Raw genomic sequence first — 22,467 nt, forward strand, 5'->3', positions numbered from 1 at the left:
CTATTAGAGGAGTAGTGTGGTGTGGGAGTGTAGCACTGTTATCTATTAGAGGAGTAGTGTGGTGTGGGAGTGTAGCACTGTTATCTATTAGAGTAGTGTGGTGTGTGAGTATAGCACTGTTATCTATTAGAGGAGTAGTGTGGTGTGGGAGTGTAGCACTGTTATCTATTAGAGGAGTAGTGTGGTGTGGGAGTGTAGCACTTTTATCTATTAGAGGAGTAGTGTGGTGTGGGAGTGTAGCACTGTTATCTATTAGAGTAGTGTGGTGTGTGAGTATAGCACTGTTATCTATTAGAGGAGTAGTGTGGTGTGTGAGTGTAGTACTGTTATCTATTAGAGGAGTAGTGTGGTGTGGGAGTGTAGCACTGTTATCTATTAGAGTAGTGTGGTGTGTGAGTATAGCACTGTTATCTATTAGAGGAGTAGTGTGGTGTGGGAGTGTAGCACTGTTATCTATTAGAGTAGTGTGGTGTGTGAGTATAGCACTGTTATCTATTAGAGGAGTAGTGTGGTGTGTGAGTGTAGCACTGTTATCTATTAGAGGAGTAGTGTGGTGTGTGAGTGTAGCACTGTTATCTATTAGAGGATTAGTGTGGTGTGGGAGTGTAGCACTGTTATCTATTAGAGGAGTAGTGTGGTGTGGGAGTGTAGCACTGTTATCTATTAGAGGAGTAGTGTGGTGTGGGAGTGTAGCACTGTTATCTATTAGAGGATGAGTGTGGTGTGTGAGTGTAGCACTGTTATCTATTAGAGGAGTAGTGTGGTGTGGGAGTGTAGCACTGTTATCTATTAGAGGAGTAGTGTGGTGTGGGAGTGTAGCACTGTTATCTATTAGAGGAGTAGTGTGGTGTGGGAGTGTAGCACTGTTATCTATTAGAGTAGTGTGGTGTGTGAGTATAGCACTGTTATCTATTAGATGAGTAGTGTGGTGTGTGAGTGTAGCACTGTTATCTATTAGAGGAGTAGTGTGGTGTGTGAGTGTAGCACTGTTATCTATTAGAGGATTAGTGTGGTGTGGGAGTGTAGCACTGTTATCTATTAGAGGAGTAGTGTGGTGTGGGAGTGTAGCACTGTTATCTATTAGAGGAGTAGTGTGGTGTGGGAGTGTAGCACTGTTATCTATTAGAGTAGTGTGGTGTGTGAGTATAGCACTGTTATCTATTAGAGGAGTAGTGTGGTGTGGGAGTGTAGCACTGTTATCTATTAGAGGAGTAGTGTGGTGTGGGAGTGTAGCACTGTTATCTATTAGAGGAGTAGTGTGGTGTGGGAGTGTAGCACTGTTATCTATTAGAGTAGTGTGGTGTGTGAGTATAGCACTGTTATCTATTAGAGGAGTAGTGTGGTGTGTGAGTGTAGTACTGTTATCTATTAGAGGAGTAGTGTGGTGTGGGAGTGTAGCACTGTTATCTATTAGAGTAGTGTGGTGTGTGAGTATAGCACTGTTATCTATTAGAGGAGTAGTGTGGTGTGGGAGTGTAGCACTGTTATCTATTAGATGAGTAGTGTGGTGTGGGAGTGTAGCACTGTTATCTATTAGAGGAGTAGTGTGGTGTGGGAGTGTAGCACTGTTATCTATTAGAGGAGTAGTGTGGTGTGGGAGTGTAGCACTGTTATCTATTAGAGTAGTGTGGTGTGTGAGTATAGCACTGTTATCTATTAGAGGAGTAGTGTGGTGTGGGAGTGTAGCATTGTTATCTATTAGAGGATTAGTGTGGTGTGGGAGTGTAGCACTGTTATCTATTAGAGGAGTAGTGTGGTGTGTGAGTGTAGCACTGTTATCTATTAGAGGATTAGTGTGGTGTGGGAGTGTAGCACTGTTTTCTATTAGAGGAGTAGTGTGGTGTGGGAGTGTAGCACTGTTATCTATTAGAGGAGTAGTGTGGTGTGTGAGTATAGCACTGTTATCTATTAGAGGAGTAGTGTGGTGTGGGAGTGTAGCATTGTTATCTATTAGAGGAGTAGTGTGGTGTGTGAGTGTAGCACTGTTTTCTATTAGAGGAGTAGTGTGGTGTGGGAGTGTAGCACTGTTATCTATTAGAGGAGTAGTGTGGTGTGTGAGTATAGCACTGTTATCTATTAGAGGATTAGTGTGGTGTGGGAGTGTAGCACTGTTATCTATTAGAGGAGTAGTGTGGTGTGTGAGTGTAGCACTGTTTTCTATTAGAGGAGTAGTGTGGTGTGGGAGTGTAGCACTGTTATCTATTAGAGGAGTAGTGTGGTGTGTGAGTATAGCACTGTTATCTATTAGAGGATTAGTGTGGTGTGGGAGTGTAGCACTGTTATCTATTAGAGGATTAGTGTGGTGTGGGAGTATAGCACTGTTATCTATTAGAGGAGTAGTGTGGTGTGGGAGTGTAGCACTGTTATCTATTAGAGGAGTAGTGTGGTGTGGGAGTGTAGCACTGTTATCTATTAGAGTAGTGTGGTGTGGGAGTATAGCACTGTTATCTATTAGAGGATTAGTGTGGTGTGTGAGTATAGCACTGTTATCTATTAGAGGATTAGTGTGGTGTGGGAGTGTAGCACTGTTATCTATTAGAGGAGTAGTGTGGTGTGGGAGTATAGCACTGTTATCTATTAGAGGAGTAGTGTGGTGTGGGAGTGTAGCACTGTTATCTATTAGAGGAGTAGTGTGGTGTGGGAGTGTAGTACTGTTATCTATTAGAGGAGTAGTGTGGTGTGGGAGTGTAGCACTGTTTTCTATTAGAGGAGTAGTGTGGTGTGGGAGTGTAGCACTGTTATCTATTAGAGGAGTAGTGTGGTGTGGGAGTGTAGTACTGTTATCTATTAGAGGATTAGTGTGGTGTGGGAGTATAGCACTGTTATCTATTAGAGGAGTAGTGTGGTGTGGGAGTGTAGTACTGTTATCTATTAGAGGAGTAGTGTGGTGTGGGAGTGTAGCACTGTTATCTATTAGAGGAGTAGTGTGGTGTGGGAGTGTAGCACTGTTATCTATTAGAGGATTAGTGTGGTGTGTGTGTGTGTAGCACTGTTATCTATTAGAGGAGTAGTGTGGTGTGGGAGTGTAGCACTGTTATCTATTAGAGGAGTAGTGTGGTGTGGGAGTGTAGCACTGTTATCTATTAGAGGAGTAGTGTGGTGTGTGAGTATAGCACTGTTATCTATTAGAGGAGTAGTGTGGTGTGGGAGTGTAGCACTGTTATCTATTAGAGGAGTAGTGTGGTGTGTGAGTATAGCACTGTTATCTATTAGAGGAGTAGTGTGGTGTGTGAGTGTAGCACTGTTATCTATTAGAGGAGTAGTGTGGTGTGGGAGTGTAGCACTGTTATCTATTAGAGGAGTAGTGTGGTGTGTGTGTAGCACTGTTATCTATTAGAGGAGTAGTGTGGTGTGTGAGTGTAGCACTGTTATCTATTAGAGGATTAGTGTGGTGTGGGAGTGTAGCACTGTTATCTATTAGAGGATTAGTGTGGTGTGGGAGTGTAGCACTGTTATCTATTAGAGGATTAGTGTGGTGTGGGAGTGTAGCACTGTTATCTATTAGAGGAGTAGTGTGGTGTGTGAGTGTAGCACTGTTATCTATTAGAGGAGTAGTGTGGTGTGGGAGTGTAGCACTGTTATCTATTAGAGGATTAGTGTGGTGTGGGAGTGTAGCACTGTTATCTATTAGAGGAGTAGTGTGGTGTGTGAGTGTAGCACTGTTATCTATTAGAGGATTAGTGTGGTGTGGGAGTGTAGCACTGTTATCTATTAGAGGATTAGTGTGGTGTGGGAGTGTAGCACTGTTATCTATTAGAGGAGTAGTGTGGTGTGTGAGTGTAATACTGTTATCTATTAGAGGAGTAGTGTGGTGTGGGAGTGTAGCACTGTTATCTATTAGAGGAGTAGTGTGGTGTGGGAGTGTAGCACTGTTATCTATTAGAGGATGAGTGTGGTGTGTGAGTGTAGCACTGTTATCTATTAGAGGAATAGTGTGGTGTGTGAGTGTAGCACTGTTATCTATTAGAGTAGTGTGGTGTGTGAGTATAGCACTGTTATCTATTAGAGGATTAGTGTGGTGTGGGAGTGTAGCACTGTTATCTATTAGAGGATTAGTGTGGTGTGGGAGTGTAGCACTGTTATCTATTAGAGGAGTAGTGTGGTGTGTGAGTGTAGTACTGTTATCTATTAGAGGAGTAGTGTGGTGTGTGAGTGTAGCACTGTTATCTATTAGAGGAGTAGTGTGGTGTGGGAGTGTAGCACTGTTATCTATTAGAGGAGTAGTGTGGTGTGTGAGTGTAGCACTGTTATCTATTAGATGAGTAGTGTGGTGTGTGAGTGTAGCACTGTTATCTATTAGAGGATTAGTGTGGTGTGGGAGTGTAGCACTGTTATCTATTAGAGGAGTAGTGTGGTGTGGGAGTGTAGCACTGTTATCTATTAGAGGAGTAGTGTGGTGTGGGAGTGTAGCACTGTTATCTATTAGAGGAGTAGTGTGGTGTGGGAGTGTAGCACTGTTATCTATTAGAGGAGTAGTGTGGTGTGGGAGTGTAGCACTGTTATCTATTAGAGGAGTAGTGTGGTGTGGGAGTGTAGCACTGTTATCTATTAGAGGAGTAGTGTGGTGTGGGAGTGTAGCACTGTTATCTATTAGATTAAGTAGGGGAGAGGTATTACTGTTATCTAGGCGGGGTGTTGTCTAGGACCTAGGTGATAGTATGATGTGGGTATGTAGTACTACTAACTAGGAAGGGTGGTGGTGTGGTGTGGGGCTATATTACTTCTGTCTAGAACAGCGGTTCCCAAACTGTGTGCCTAGGCACCCTGGGGTGCCTCGGGACACTTGCAGGGGTGCCTTGGATTGGTGGTCCAGGACCAATTCAAATTATTTATGATTAATGTAATAGTCAAAACTAGTGCTGGTGGCTGTCAATCATAGAATATGTGGACAAACACAAGCATATCCTGTTCCTCAACACATAACTGACCCTAAGGATGACATATAAACACAATTTACTTCATTTAATATTTATTTCTAAATCTCTCATTCAGAAAATTTGGCCTAGGGGTGCCGTGATACTCTAGGGTGTCATGATTCAAAAATGTTTGAGAACCACTGGTCTAGAAGGAGGGTAGTGTGAGGGAATATTACTGCTGTCTAAGAGAGTGGTAGCGTGGGGGTGTATCACTGCTAAATAGGGGTAGGACAGTGTGCTGTGGAGGTGAAGTATTTTTTTATCTAGAAGGGTGGTAGTGTGGTGTGTTGGTATATTCCTGCTATCTAGAAGGGGGTTAGTGTGGTGTAGGGGTGTTATTATTACTGCTTACTAGGAGGGGGTAGTGTAATGTGGGGGGTGCATTACTGCTGTCTATAAGGGGGCAGAGTGGTATATGGGGGTATTACTGTAATCTAGGATGGGAAAGTGTGGTGTGGGAGTGCATTATTGCTATCTATGAGGGGCAGAGTGGTAGGGGGTGTAATATTGATATATAGGAGGGGGATAGTGTGGTGTGGAGGTGTATTATTGATATCTATGAGTTGCAGTGGGATGTCTGGGTTTGTAACTGTTATCTAGGAGGGGATAGTGTGTTTTGGGGATGTATTACTATTACTGTTATTTTGGAGGGGGTAATGCTATGTGGGCTATTTGAACCTGTTGACCTTTTAAAGTGCCGACCTTTCTTTGGGCGACATTTTGTCCATGTCGACATTTTGACAAGGTTGACCATATGTTGTTGACTGACTGTCAACCTAGACACTGTAGATCTATAGTCCAGATCCCAGTGAAGTACCCATTGATGATTTAACTGTTCTGTACACAAGCCTACTGTGCCATGGATACCTCTTCCATGTGTCATCAGCTGAATTCAACTGATGCAGACCATCGGATGGGCATCAGAAGGCGGCTTCGAATGGATAAACTATTTCCATTGAGCCGGAAACATTAATCGTTGCTATCCATCAGCCTCTGATGTCCATCCCTAATATGCTGTATCATACAATCTAAAAATGTAAATTATTAAAATTAGTAGATTACTAACCAAAAGTTGTATGGATACAAAAAAAAAATTACTTTCTCTCACAAACTAGTAAAAAAATACTGCTGCAAACTACAAACACCTTTCTGATCGATAAGGTAAAATGTGAATGGAATGAACTGGTATTCTGCAGGGAAACCCCTGGAAAAGGTGTTTTCCATAATATTTTGAGACTGTTCTTCTAAATTGAGCCCCAGGGGATTACGTGAGGGGGGAGGTAGGTAACCCTGGTTAGGTCACAAATAAATATTACAGGGCAACCCCTGCTGCTCATATACTGTATGATGCATTATCCAGCTAATCCTCTTGCAAATGTGAGGCCAGGTATTCAAATGACAGCAAACACACAGCACAAACATCAGCACCTTAATGAGAGCAGCCTGTGTACTGATCTCTGAGCAAACACACAACACAAACATAGAGCACATTAATGAGAACATGCAGTAAGCACGCAAGGCAAATGTACTCTCACTGAGCCATAATGTGTCATCCATGTCTTATGCCAAATTCATCTGTCTGCCTTGCCATTTGTTCGGCTGCCATTCATTTTTATTCACATTCCGTGTGATGTTATAGTTATGGTTCGTAGCTGCTGTAGGGATGGCCATCGGTGGGTTATCTATAGGGATGGTCATCGGTGTGGTAGCCATCGATGATGATATGGAAAGTAACCATTGATGGCTGCCAACTATGCAGTAGATAACCATTAATGGTTCCCACTACCCATGGGCCAATCAGAATACAGGGCTTTGCATGTGTCGGGGCAGCGGAGCTATGCTCCATGTCCCGACACCACATTAAAAAATAAATAAATAAAACATTTGGTTATACCTTTCCATCGATGGATGGAAACCATCTGGTTCTCCCCCATTGATGGCAAAAGTATTCTACATTGCCCATAAACCATCAACGATTTTGAATCAGCTATGGTCGATGGCCATCCCTCGTTATCCATCGATGGTCACCATCGAAGGTACCCTTGATGGATAACCTCGATGGTGTAAAACCATTTGCAAGGGAACCATCAATGGTGCATTAGTGTTAAAAGAGCTGTGGCCAATCAAATCCTGGGGGTGGGGCTAAGCTCCGTGTCCCAACACGTGTAGAAAAAAATAAAATAAATTGAAATAGCTCTGTACAGGGCCGGACTGCTCATCTGGCACTTCTGACATATGCCAGAAGGGCTGATGGTCTGGTGGGCCAGTCAGGTCCCACAGAGAGCCGAGAAGGCCACTCTGGTTCGGCCGCCCCCCGCCCCAAGTGTGTGTCTCCAAGAAAAGGATGGCGTGCCGCGAGTCCAAGCCCCCATGACTCGTGGCATGCCCCCACGCGTTGTGTCCGCTTGCTTCCGCCCGTAGTGTGCTTTTTAACAAAAATGGGAGCATGCTGCAAGTCCACGCCCCGCCATGCCCCCCCATGCCGAGTGCATGACTGCCTGAACGAATAGTGGTCCCAGTTCATCCCTGTACCATCGGTGGCGGGAAAACATATTGTTCTACCCCATCGATGGTAAACATTGGTCATAGACCATCAATGATTTTAAATCAGCATTCCAGAATCTGCTATACAGTACAGAGAGCATTCAGGAGACCACCATACAATACAGAGAGCATTCCAGAGACTGCCATACAATACAGAAAGAAATTCAGAGACCATACAACACAGTGAATATTCCAGGGACAACCATAAAGTACACTGAGCATATTACTGACCATCATACATTATAGAGAGCACCCAAGTGACTATTATACAAAATAGATAGCATCCTTGTGACTGTTATACAGTACGGAGAGTGTCCAAGTGACCCCCATACAAAATAGAAAGCATCCTATTGTCTCCCATACTATACAGAGTGCTTTCTATTGGCCGACACATAATAAAATTTTGTGACTGACACAAAATACCATTTCCTTATCATTAATTAACGCCTTTCCAAAAATCAATAACGACCACATTCAATATTATTAACCCCTTACAATCATTAACTCCTCTGTACACATAATTAATTAATCGCCCGACCATCAAAATAGCCCATCAGTTAATTAATTAAATTCATTAACTCTCAATCGCCTTTAAAAATACTAATCTCTTTACCTTCATAATAAAACCCCACTCATCCTAACTAATGCCTGTATATGTAATATTACACTCATATGTTCTGTGTGGTGAGTATTGGGCATGCGCTGTAGTATAAGCTGCACAGGCCCTACATTTTGGTATCTGGTTGATAGAGCTACAGTAAAAAGATAGATGGTCAATTGGTCGACCCAATATGGTTGACATGCAATAGGTCGACAGGTAAAAGGTAGACAGTGCTTAAGGTCGACAGGTATAAAAGGTTGACAATGGTCAACACACATGGTTGACGCAAGTTTTTTTTTTTTTTTTACTTTTTCATCATTTACCATCCACGTGGACTATGACTGAGAATAGTAACCTTTGCCCTAAGCGTGGCGAGGACGGCGATCCAGCGAGTATACACATTTCCACTAATTTGGCTTTGATATAGTAAAACATACCACATGACACCAAAAAAAAAAAAAAAAGTGTGTCGACCATTTTCATTTTGACAGTTTGACTGTGTCGACATTTTGTACCTGTCGACCTTTTCAGCGGTCTACCTTTTTAATGTTAACCTTTTGACCCTGTTGACCTTATGCATGTCGAACATTTGGGGACAACTTATTTACTGTCTGTCTTTTTACTGTAGATCTATTGAACCACACCCCTACATTTTGAGGGATAAAACCCTTTACCCAGTCACCTGAAGACACTGAAGAATGTGATACACTGAGATACAGGGACACTGCATGGATGGGGTATGCTGAGATACAGTGACACTGCAGGAATGGGGCACACCATACCTCTCAACAGTCCTGATTTTCACAGAACAGTCCCCTTTTTTTTGGAATGTCCCGCTGTCCCATCCGTGGGCCATAGTGTCCTGCAGTGTGGGGGGGGGGGGGGGGGTTGGGAGGCTCCTGTCAGTGGTGAATAGATGCTGGGGAGGGACTGGGAGCATTCCAGCAGCTCACAGAGCGCTGGGCATGACCCCACAGTGACGGAAAATGGGTGTGTGGCTTAAGATCGCGGCACTCCCTCGAAGCTATGCCCCCTTTTCTTTTTCTATAGGCCATGCCCCGTTTGCCGTGCCAGGGAAATACAGAGACACTGCAGGAATGGGGTACACTGAGATTCAGGGACACTGCCGGGATGGGGTACATTGAGATACAGGGACACTGCAAGGGTGGGGTACACTGAGATACAGGGACACTGCAGGGATGGGGTGCACTGAGATACAGGGACACTGCAGGGATGGGTACACTGAGATACAGAGACACTGCAGGGATGGGGTACACTGAGATACAGGGACACTGCAGGGATGGGGTACACTGAGATACAGGGACATTGCAACGATGGGTACACTGAGATACAGGGACACTGCAGGGATGGGGTACACTGAGATACAGGGACATTGCAACGATGGGTACACTGAGATACAGGGACACTGCAGGGATGGGGTACACTGAGATACAGAGACATTGTAGGGATGGGTACACTGAGATACAGAGACACTGCAGGGATGGGTACACTGAGATACAGAGACACTGCAGGGATGGGGTACACTGAGATACAGAGACACTGCAGGGATGGGTTACACCGAGATACAGAGACATTGCAGGGATGAGTACACTGAGATTCAGGGACACTGCCGGGATGGGGTACATTGAGATACAGGGACATTGCAAGGGTGGGGTACACTGAGATACAGGGACACTGCAGGGATGGGGTACACTGAGATACAGGGACACTGCAGGGATGGGTACACTGAGATACAGAGACACTGCAGGGATTGGGTACACTGAGATAGAGACATTGTAGGGATGGGTACACTGAGATACAGGGACACTGTAGGGATGGGGTACACTGAGATAGATAGACACTGCAGGGATGAGTACACTGAGATACAGAGACACTGCAGGGATGAGGTACACTGAGATACAGAGACACTGCAGGGATGGGGTACACTGAGATACAGAGACACTGCAGGGTTGGGTTACACTGAGAAACAGGGACACTGCAGGGATGGGCTACACTGAGATACAGAGACACTGCAGGGATGGGGTACACTGAGATAGAGACATTGTAGGGATGGGTACACTGAGATACAGGGACACTGTAGGGATGGGGTACACTGAGATAGAGAGACACTGCAGGGATGGGTACACTAAGATACAGAGACACTGCAGGGATGAGGTACACTGAGATACAGAGACACTGCAGGGATGGGGTACACTGAGATACAGAGACACTGCAGGGTTGGGTTACACTGAGATGCAGAGACATTGCAGGGATGTGTACACAGAGATACAGGGACACTGTAGGGATGGGTACACCGAGATACCGAGACATTGCAGGGATGGGTACACCGAACAGGGACGGTTCTAGACCTTGTGGCGCACAGGGCAAAAGTTTCCTGTGCCCCCCCCCCCCCCCCGCCCCCCCCAGGCAAAATAGAGTTGAGATACAGAGACACTGCAGGGATGGGGCACACTGACATACAGGGACATTGCAGGGATGGGTTACACCGAGATACAGGGACACTACAGGGATGGGGTACACTGAGATACAGAGACATTGCAGGGATGGGGTACACTGAGATACAGGGACATTGCAGGGATGGGAACACTGGGATACAGAGAGATTGCAGGGATGGGTACACTGAGATACAGGGACACTACAGGGATTGGGTACACTGAGATACAGAGACATTGCAGGGATGGGTTACACTGAGATACAAAGACATTGCAGGGATGGGTACACTGAGATACAGAGACATTGCAGGGATGGGCACACTGAGATACAGAGACATTGCAGGGATGGGTACACTGAGATACAGAAACACTGCAGAGATGGGGTACACTAAGATACAGAGACATTGCAGGGATGGGTACACTGAGATACAGAGACATTGCAGGGATGGGTACACTGAGATACAGAGACATTGCAGGGATGGGTACACTGAGATACAGAAACACTGCAGGGATGGGGTACACTAAGATACAGAGACATTGCAGGGATGGGTACACTGAGATACAGAGACATTGCAGGGATGGGTACACTGAGATACAGAGACACTGCAGGGATGGGGTACACTGAGATACAGGGACATTGCAGGGATGGGTACACTGAGATACAGAGACATTGCAGGGATGGGGTACACTGAGATACAGAGACATTGCAGGGATGGGTACACTGAGATACAGGGACACTGCAGGGATGGGGTACACTGAGATACAGGGACACTGCCGGGATGAGGTACACTGAGATACAGGGACACTGCAGGGATGGGTTACACTGAGATACAGAGACATTGCAGGGATGGGGTACACTGTTAGTAAATGGGGTATACTGTTAGTAATATGTGTTTTAGCTCTGGAAACACAACATCCTTTTAGATTAGGGATGGCCATCGGCATGTTAAGCATCAATGGTACCAGGGGTGTCGGAATGAGGGGGGGCAAGGGGATAGAATGCCCCTCCAAAGGTGACAGAGGCGCAGGTGTTGGGGAGGTGGAGTGCTTACCCGCGGATCACCGCGGAGACTCCAATTCTACTTTGGAAAGACTGCCGCTGCTGTGTGCTGCCCCATGTCCTGTGGGTTGATTCTATTTCAGAGTGGGAGAAGGGACCTTCTGACGTATCTAGGGGAGGAGACACGTCACCAGGGGGCGGAGCTACAGGCGAACAGGGTACCCAAAAAGTACTTTCGCGGGCTCGCTTCGCTCGCCACGCTTCGGGCTCCGTGGTTCGCTTCGCTCGCCACCTGATTACTAAAGGTAATAGTTGGTGGCGTGGATAGTAGAGGAACTATCCCGCTGGCATAGCTCCTCCCCCTTGTGTCGTAACTCCTCCCCCTTACGGAAAAGGTCCCTTAGCCCACTTGATTCTAGCATCTACCATGTCCTGTGTCCTAGCCGGCTCTTCACACAGATGCATTACTGGGAGGAGGCGTGCCCATGCCCCGCCTCCTCCCAGTAATGCATCTGTGTGAAGAGTCGGCTAGGACACAGGACATGGGGCAGAACGCAGTGGCGGCAGACTTTTCAAAGTAGGCTTGGAGTCTCCGGCTCCCTGCGGTGATTTGGCGGTAAACGCTTCCCACATTTGTCTGTGTGTGTGGGGGGGGTTTAGGTGTAATTATTTGGGGAGTGCCATGGTTATTGCCACGCCCCTCCCAACCATATAACGTTATGGCGCCCCTGAATGGTACCATTGGTGGTTGACTTCGATGGTATAAAACCATTCACAGGGAAACCATCGATGGTTTCACCCACCAATGGTCCTCCCTGCTGTATAATTTACTAGGCTGCTGTCCAATCAGAGCCTGGGGGTGGGTCTTCAATGGTCTGTCAGATGGCAGAGCTAGGCTCCGTACCCAGCATTAAGGGGTCTATTTACTAAGCCTTGGATGCAGGTAAAGTGGACGGAGATAAAGTACCAGCCAATCAGCTCCTGACTACCATGTCACAGGCTGGGTTTGAAAAATGACAGGTAGGAGTCGATTGGCTGGTACTTTATTTCTGTCCACTTTACGTCCATCCAAGGCTTAGTAAATACACTCCAAAGTATTGGTTCTCTGGCATCAATGGCAAATCTATTTGACATCAGCCATTAATCAGCAATGGTTTGTAATAAATAATCAATGGGCAAGCGATCGCAGTCTGAAGCCCTTTGCGGAGTACACACCCCGGGAGCCCAGTGAAAATGCTAAAAGCATCTCAGGGCTGCGATCGCCTCTGTCTGATTGACAGGCAGAGGCGGTCGCGGAGTGGGAGGGGACGTGCCAACGACATTAGAACGCCGTTGGCTGGGTGCATTTCGGACAATGCAGGCGTGTCTGGACCTGCGACTCGGGACGCGCCGGGTAGCCGCCTGCTAGCACACAGGAGCTGCGCAGGCATGGAGCTACTCGCCGGGTGCAAAAGCCATGATGCTCTTGCTCCTGTGCAGGGGGGTGCAGAGCCAGACATGCGGGGCAGACTAGCCCTGTGCTGGGCGTCCCCCCGCATGTCTGAGAAACTGATCTGAATTACCCCCTACAGTCGTTGCCCATCCTTATTTTAAATCAACTTTCATCTATTTAAAATTGATGAAAATCGACCTTTAGTAAATATAACCCCAACAGTTTAATATATGTACTAAGGGCATGAGTAAGATGTGGATGCAAATATCTCTGTGTGTCTTTGTCTTGTGTAAAATGACGTACACTGGCGGGTACTCTGATCTGCAGGCTGCGTCCAGCATCAGCTCAACATCGCTACCACCTATCGCATCATTGAAAATCTGAGTAACCCTCATGTTACTAAGGATGTCCGTCAAAACTACGCTGTCGGAGCCAGTGAAATTGTGTCTGAGGGTGCAGCCAATGGCTTCATCACGCCCAAAAATGGAGACGACATTCCCGCGTTTTCAGGAACTCTCTCCTTTTCCTCCCCCCAAACAACTGCAGCATATCAATTTTGTTGCAGCGTCTAGAGCAATGTGGCCAGGGTCGCAGTAACATCGCAGCATATGTGCACTGTAACGCCGGCGCATGTGCAGTCCCCAAATCATCGGTCATTTTCGGCGAGATAGTGACTGTGTACGTGCCTGTATTAGGAGGACCTATGCTTCTCACTTGGGAACATCAAACACAGACTGAGATTTCTGAAATTCTATTAATCTGAAAGACTCATTTATTGGTCAGTTAGTAATGAAGAGTTGGAATAATTTGCATGTTCTGCTACAAGTCATGATTGATGCTTTGGAGGCTCAGTTATATGGGATCCGGTCTCTAGGTCGACACTATCTAGGTCGACCACTATTGGTCGACAGGTACTAGGTCGACAGGGTTTCTAGGTTGATAAGGTCTCTAGGTCAACATGTTCTAGGTCGACAGGTCAAAAGGTCGACATGAGTTTTTCACGATTTTTTTTCTTTTTTTGAACCTTTTCATACTTAACGATCCACGTGGACTACAATTGGGAAAGGTAACCTGTGCCAAGCGCAGCAGTAGCGGATCGAGGCACCTTGCCTGAAGCATGGCGAGCGAAGTGAGCCATTCAAGGGGACACGGTGCACTAATTGGGGTTCCCAGTCACTGTACAAAGAGAACTACACAAAAAAACCATTAAAAAACTCATGTCGACCTTTTGACCTGTCGACCTAGAACATGTCGACCTAGAGACACTGTCGACCTAGAAACCCTGTCGACCTAGTTAATGTTGACCGATAGTGGTCGACCTAGACACTGTCGACCTAGTTACTATCTACCTTCCATACCACACCCCAGTTATATATAGGTTATAGTGAATGTTTGGTTTGTGCTCTTTGCTTCAGAATTTGGATGGAGTGTAAGTACCTGTGAAACTCCCACCCAGGCTGGCTATCTCTGACTGCCTCATTTTCATAAGCACATCACGTTCTGGTACCTAACTTCCTGTCCGCACGTTCTCTGTGGGAATCCTTCAGTCTAGATTAGGATGAATATACTACTAGTTCTTTTCTGTGGTGTATTGTTTACATCCTGCCAGCAGGGTAACTGTGGGGCGGTACAATGCCCGGGGACAAGCTTCTCATTTGTGGGCTCCTGTTACTGGTTTGTGGATCATAGGACAGATTTTTGGGGTGCAAGAAACTCTTGTTCAGCTTGTGGAGGGCGCCTTGCCAATGTATCAAGTGGAGCGTTGGCATTCCTGGCACGTGAGATGAATGAGACCTCGAGCTGGTGGGTTGGGCAGGACTCTACAGGTGAGATATAATATCATATGTGTCTGCTTGGTTTATTTTTGCACTCCATATAACTGAGGATATAGCAGAAAATGAGGATATAGCAGGGATGATATACTAGTAACACTGTGTTATATGACGCATTAAAGATGTATGATTTAATGTAATATTGAGATAGCGCAAAAGGAGGTTATATCATTTATATAGGGTTCAGTGTGTGCCCTGGAGTTTCCGTTATAAGCTCTAACGTGGGGGTACCTGAAACAGAGTGAAAGGGCTCCCTTGGATATCTGCATATGTGCATCGTGGGAGGAAATCGCCAACTGCGTCTGTGCCGGACAAGTCGCAGGGAGAGTCAGGTCTCACGGTCATTCCGGGGGACCATGGGGTCACTTGTTGAATCGTTTATTGACGTATCTGCAACCACCGCTGTATCTTTTTACGCAGTTGCTTGGATCTATTAAGCCGCTAGTGGGCGCCCCAATAGAAAGCCAACCGTCTGCGTCATTTGCATATTGTCGCACATCCGCTGCGTACGGGATCACAGCTGTGAATGCATTAGCGTTCAACTCAGGACCAGAGTTCACAAGTATGGACGGATTGATCAGTCAATTAATGGGCCACTCTTTCGGTGAATAGGGCGGTAACTGAACGGCAGCCCTGCGGGCGCATGGAGCTGTTCCGTATAGTGAGAGTGTGGTTGGCATGTAAGCCAGCTTCCATGCTCATTTGCAGCATGGTTTCTCAGTATTTGGGCACAAGACGACGCGCAGGGTGTCATTTATGTGGTGTAACGGATGTCCCTTTTCATCTGTTTCATAGTCAAACCAAGGACACTGCTGTTACGGCAACTGTTTGCTTGGCAAGGTTGTACATATAGCGGAAAAACCGCATACGGGGCAGTCGAGTCTGGCCACCATGTTCAGTTATCCTAATAAACGGCAACTTGTAACTGTTGTTGTGCAGTATAACAGGTGTTCTCCCATGTCTCAGAGATGCTGTATTCAAATGTCAATGCTTGGTAACATAAAACCTGCGTTCTGTCCTTTATTACGAGACCCTGGTCATCAGTGCCGCTGTTTAGTTGTAGTATACAGTTAATATCTAATATTTATACTTTGGCAATTCCAACTCAATAAGTACAAGCATTTTGAAGGAATAATGGGGTCTATTTACTAAGACTTGGATGGAGATACAGTACATGGAAATAAAGGCCCTCATTCCGAGTTGTTCGCTCGTTGACGATTTTCTCTATATTGCGATTAGTCACTTACTGCGCATGCGCAATGTTCGCAGAGCGCATGCGCTTAGTTATTTTACTCAAAAGTTAGGTATTTTACTCACGGCTTTACGAGGATTTTTCTTCGTTCTGGTGATCGGAGTGTGATTGACAGGAAGTGGGTGTTTCTGGGCGGAAACTGGACGTTTTATGGGTGTGTGCGAAAAAACGCTGCCGTTTCTGGGAAAAACGCGGGAGTGGCTGGAGAAACTAGGGAGTGTCTGGGCAAACGCTGGGTGTGTTTGTGACGTCAAACCAGGAACGAAACTGACTGAACTGATCACGGTGGCAGAGTAAGTCTCGAGCTACTCAGATACTGCTAAGAAATTTCTATTCGCAATTTTGCTAATCTTTCGTTCGCAATTCTGCTAAGATTCACTCCCAGAGGGCGGCGGCTTAGCGTGTGCACTGCTGCGAAAAGCAGCTAGCGAGCGAACAACTCGGAATGAGGGCCAAAGTCCCAAACAACCAGCTCCTAAATGTCATTTTTGAAACGCAGCCTGCGACATGCCAGGTAGTTGCTGATTGGCTGGTTCTTTATCTCTGTGCACTTTAACTCCATCCAAAGCTTAGTAAATAGAACCTGCAGCTAACTGACAAGTAGAAAAGGCAAAACAGAGAAATTTTGTCTTTCATTTGTCTAAAATCATGGCTGCATTGCTGAACTAGCCTTTCCAAGCTAGCCGTTCCATATGTCCAAGCTGCCTTATTTGACTTGAACTTCTAATTTGACTTGTCCTGCTGGAACTGAATAGTAAATACCAAACCGAAGTAGGCAAATGTGCTCCACAGTGAACACGAAGGAAGACATGTAGGGGGTCATTCCGAGTTGTTCGCTCGCAAGCTGCTTTTAGCAGCATTGCACACGCTAAGCCGCCGCCTACTGGGAGTGAATCTTAGCTTATCAAAATTGCGAACGAAAGATTCGCAATATTGCGAAAAGACTTCTCTGTGCAGTTTCTGAGTAGCTCGAGACTTACTCTGCCAGTGCGATCAGTTCAGTGCTTGTCGTTCCTGGTTTGACGTCACAAACACACCCAGCGTTCGCCCAGACACTCCTCCGTTTCTCCAGCCACTCCCGCGTTTTTCCCAGAAACGGTAGCGTTTTTTCACACACACCCATAAAACGGCCAGTTTCCGCCCAGAAACACCCACTTCCTATCAATCACATTAAGATCACCAGAACGAAGAAAAAACCTCGTAATGCCGTGAGTAAAATTCCTAACTGCATAGCAAATTTACTTGGCGCAGTCGCACTGCGGACATTGCGCATGCGCAGTAGCGACTAATCGCTCTGTTGCGAAAAAAAAATAACGAGCGAACAACTCGGAATGACCCCCGTAATTCACAACCTACTGTACCTGTCAAAAGACCGGAGTGTGTTTTTGAGATTTGAACAGGCAATTTCAGGTAGAAGTCCCTTTTGAAGAAACAAGACAGAGTTAGTTCAGTAAGCTACAGCATCATGATTTAACGTGGAGTAGCAACCATTCTATGGCAGGAGCCAGTAATTGGAGTGATGGGAGGGGGGATACTAACAGTATCTACAAGGGAAACAAGGCATACTGTATACTAGAGATGAGCGCCTGAAATTTTTCGGGTTTTGTGTTTTGGTTTTGGGTTCGGTTCCGCGGCCGTGTTTTGGGTTCGACCGCGTTTTGGCAAAACCTCACCGAATTTTTTTTGTCGGATTCGGGTGTGTTTTGGATTCGGGTGTTTTTTTCAAAAAACCCTAAAAAACAGCTTAAATCATAGAATTTGGGGGTCATTTTGATCCCATATTATTATTAACCTCAAAAACCATAATTTCCACTCATTTTCAGTCTATTCTGAATACCTCACACCTCACAATATTATTTTTAGTCCTAAAATTTGCACCGAGGTCGCTGGATGACTAAGCTAAGCGACCCTAGTGGCCGACACAAACACCTGGCCCATCTAGGAGTGGCACTGCAGTGTCACGCAGGATGTCCCTTCCAAAAAACCCTCCCCAAACAGCACATGACGCAAAGAAAAAAAGAGGCGCAATGAGGTAGCTGACTGTGTGAGTAAGATAAGCGACCCTAGTGGCCGACACAAACACCGGGCCCATTTAGGAGTGGCACTGCAGTGTCACGCAGGATGTCCCTTCCAAAAAACCCTCCCCAATCAGCACATGACGCAAAGAAAAAAAGAGGCGCAATGAGGTAGCTGTGTGAGTAAGATTAGCGACCCTAGTGGCCGACACAAACACCGGGCCCATTTAGGAGTGGCACTGCAGTGTCACGCAGGATGTCCCTTCCAAAAAACCCTCCCCAATCAGCACATGACGCAAAGAAAAAAGAGGTGCAATGAGGTAGCTGTGTGAGTAAGATTAGCGACCCTAGTGGCCGACACAAACACCGGGCCCATTTAGGAGTGGCACTGCAGTGTCACGCAGGATGTCCCTTCCAAAAAACCCTCCCCAATCAGCACATATAGACATATAGCTAATATAGACTGGTTGATAAAGAGATGTCGTAGTATGTATGTATAAAGAAGAAAGAAAAAAAAACCACGGTTAGGTGGTATACAATTATGGACGGACTGCCGAGTGCCGACACAGAGGTAGCCACAGCCGTGAACTACCGTACTGTACTGTGTCTGCTGCTAATATAGACTGGTTGATAAAGAGATGTCGTAGTATGTACGTATAAAGAAGAAAGAAAAAAAAACCACGGTTAGGTGGTATACAATTATGGACGGACTGCCGAGTGCCGACACAGAGGTAGCCACAGCCGTGAACTACCGTACTGTACTGTGTCTGCTGCTAATATAGACTGGTTGATAAAGAGATGTCGTAGTATGTATGTATAAAGAAGAAAGAAAAAAAAACCACGGTTATGTGGTATACAATTATGGACGGACTGCCGAGTGCCGACACAGAGGTAGCCACAGCCGTGAACTACCGTACTGTACTGTGTCTGCTGCTAATATAGACTGGTTGATAAAGAGATGTCGTAGTATGTACGTATAAAGAAGAAAGAAAAAAAAACCACGGTTAGGTGGTATACAATTATGGACGGACTGCCGAGTGCCGACACAGAGGTAGCCACAGCCGTGAACTACCGTACTGTACTGTGTCTGCTGCTAATATAGACTGGTTGATAAAGAGATGTCGTAGTATGTACGTATAAAGAAGAAAGAAAAAAAAACCAGGGTTAGGTGGTATACAATTATGGACGGACTGCCGAGTGCCGACACAGAGGTAGCCACAGCCGTGAACTACCGTACTGTACTGTGTCTGCTGCTAATATAGACTGGTTGATAAAGAGATGTCGTAGTATGTATGTATAAAGAAGAAAGAAAAAAAAACCACGGTTAGGTGGTATACAATTATGGACGGACTGCCGAGTGCCGACACAGAGGTAGCTACAGCCGTGAACTACCGTACTGTGTCTGCTGCGACTGGATGATAAATAATGATATAAAAAATATATATATATCACTACTGCAGCCGGACAGGTATATATATTATATAATGACGGACCTGCTGGACACTGTCTGTCAGCAGAATGAGTTTTTTATAGAATAAAAAAAAAAACACCACACAAGTGAAGTCACACGACGAGTGTTTAACTTTTTCAGGCAATCACAATATAGTATACTACTAACTATACTGGTGGTCAGTGTGGTCAGGTCACTGGTCAGTCACACTGGCAGTGGCACTCCTGCAGCAAAAGTGTGCACTGTTTAATTAATTTTAATATAATATGTACTCCTGGCTCCTGCTATAACCTATAACTGGCACTGCAGTGCTCCCCAGTCTCCCCCACAATTATAAGCTGTGTGAGCTGAGCACAGTCAGATATATAATATATACATAGATGATGCAGCACACTGGGCTGAGCAGTGCACACAGATATGGTATGTGACTGTCTTGTACTCCTGGCTCCTGCTATAACCTATAACTGGCACTGCAGTGCTCCCCAGTCTCCCCCACAATTATAAGCTGTGTGAGCTGAGCACAGTCAGATATATAATATATACATAGATGATGCAGCACACTGGGCTGAGCAGTGCACACAGATATGGTATGTGACTGAGTCACTGTGTGTATCGTTTTTTTCAGGCAGAGAACGGATATATTAAATAAAACTGCACTGTCTGGTGGTCACTGTGGTCAGTCACTAGTAAACTCTGCACTCTCTTCTACAGTACTCCTAAGCTCCAGTAAATCAGGTCAATCTCTCTCTCTCTCTCTCTCTCCTAATCAAAATCACTGTACTCCCTAACAGCTGCTCCCCGTCCCCAATCCTCCCCACAATTATAACTAAGTCACTCAGTCTTTACTCTTTTCTACTATAACGGAGAGGACGCCAGCCACGTCCTCTCCCTATCAATCTCAATGCACGTGTGAAAATGGCGGCGACGCGCAGCTCCTTATATAGAATCCGAGTCTCGCGAGAATCCGACAGCGTCATGATGACGTTCGGGCGCGCTCGGGTTAACCGAGCAAGGCGGGAAGATCCGAGTCGCTCGGACCCGTGAAAAAAAACATGAAGTTCGTGCGGGTTCGGATTCAGAGAAACCGAACCCGCTCATCTCTACTGTATACTCTATATGGGTATATGGGTTTGTAGTTGTACAGGAATTCACACTCTCTGGTCTAGTACAATACTTCGGCTTTTTTTATGTCAGAAGCTTTACCATCATTATGAGTGATAAGACAACCTGAATACACGGAATACCTGTCCATCTCCATCATATTGAGATATAGAATTATAATGAACGATTCTTTTATAATGGAGACAAAGATGCTGTAGTTAATGTGTTAATCAGGAGTCTGGAGAAAACTGGCCCTTGGTCACCAGTAGTACGAGTGCTAGACTTCTTACATTAATAATATATTAGAAAACAACTAATGATGTAGTGAATTAGAGTGTTGCAGAGAAGGGAAGGAAGGGGTAATGAGGGAGCAATATAGAAGCAGCCAGTGCCAACGGCGTAGCTACCAAAGGTGCAGGGAGTGCAGCTGCTATGGGGCCCAGAGCTGAGAGGGGCCCACCATCCATGTCAAAGTTATGTGTGCTATATTAATTTTTCACCAGTGGGTGATACATAGGGGCACTTACAGACTTTTGACTGCAAGCCTGCAAAATATCTTTGTTTGCCTCTGGACCTGCTCACTGTAATGTGGTGTAATGTGGTATAAAATGAGCTGGAGGGCATTATAAATAATGTTACATAATATGATCTGGAACACTGGCACAGTATGAAATGGAAGCACTATAGTGTGGCATAATATGAGGTCACTGTAACATGACAAAATATGAACTGGGGACATTGTATGTCATAACGTGAATAGAGGGTACTGTATGGCATAATATGTACTAGCAGCCCTACAATGTGCCATAACGTGAACTAGGGCACTACTAAAGTTCAAAAACTAAACTAGGGCACTACTATGGGGCATAACAGTAACTACGGCACTGCTATGGATCAGAAAATGAACAACTAGGGCACTATTATGGGGCATAAAATTTACAGTTGCTGTGGAGAGTTTTCGCTCTAGGAGCATTGGGACAGGGGCCCCTTCAGTATATTGCTAAGGGGCCCACAAAGTTCTGGCTGCATCCCTGGCCAGTGCACAAATTATGTAGATAGGGTATGAAATTAGTAGAACACTGCCTTGTACCGTCCCCGCCCCCTAACCCATGACGTCACTGTTATTGGGCGTGGCTGACGCATACACTACTCATGCAGAAGCACGTATCATGTGATTAGTACAACTTTGCATAATGCATGTATATGCTTTTCTATTTTTCAATTGAACGCATTTTACATCTAAGTTTGACCCAGTGTTCAAACTTATTATCAGGCCCTGTGTCTCTAGCACTGGTATTATTGGGGACATTGGGCACAATGATGACTCTTTTGCTATAAGCACTTCTGATGATACGGAAGCCAGTGATAAATGTACACGTATCCCCATCTGTAGATATGCACTTTTACCTTTACAGGAAGATTATACATTTGTTTGTTTACTGTAGGGAATAAGGGAGAGGGGGTAGTATTATGGCATTTCAGCATAGGTGCAGCGTCGCCTGGAGGCGGCACTTGCAGGGGAGTGGCACACCAGGCTGATGAGGCCAGGTGATTTAGGTTTTTTTTTCCTTACAACTTTTTTTTTTTTATATTTTATTTTGCAACTGATTGGAGTGGGAAAATGGCCAGCAAATTGTGATCCGGGTAATGATGGTAGGGTGAGGTTGGGGCTGCTTTGGTGGTCTCAAGGTTTCCAGTCTGGCCCCGAAATGGTGGCATCCAATAATGTTCCTAGTGGCGATCTGACCCCTAAATCCACCCCTGCATAGGAGGTAGATACTAGGAGACAGGACTGTCTTAAAAGTATTGTAGGCCCAGGGTAAAGCAGTGTACTGGGCCCCTACCCACCTATTTAAGGGAATAAAAGAAAA

The 22,467-nt window shown here is 45.6% G+C and overlaps 1 protein-coding gene across 1 annotated transcript in view; it reads left to right on the forward strand.

Moving 5' to 3' along the window:
- Positions 1–22,467, forward strand: part of LOC134968754 (uncharacterized) — an 87,577-nt gene that overhangs the window by 55,657 nt on the left and 9,453 nt on the right. The gene's annotated exons all lie outside the window — the stretch shown is intronic.

This window comes from Pseudophryne corroboree, chromosome 11 (assembly GCF_028390025.1).
Source record: "Pseudophryne corroboree isolate aPseCor3 chromosome 11, aPseCor3.hap2, whole genome shotgun sequence".
In the NCBI taxonomy this organism is placed as follows: Eukaryota; Metazoa; Chordata; class Amphibia; order Anura; family Myobatrachidae; genus Pseudophryne; species Pseudophryne corroboree.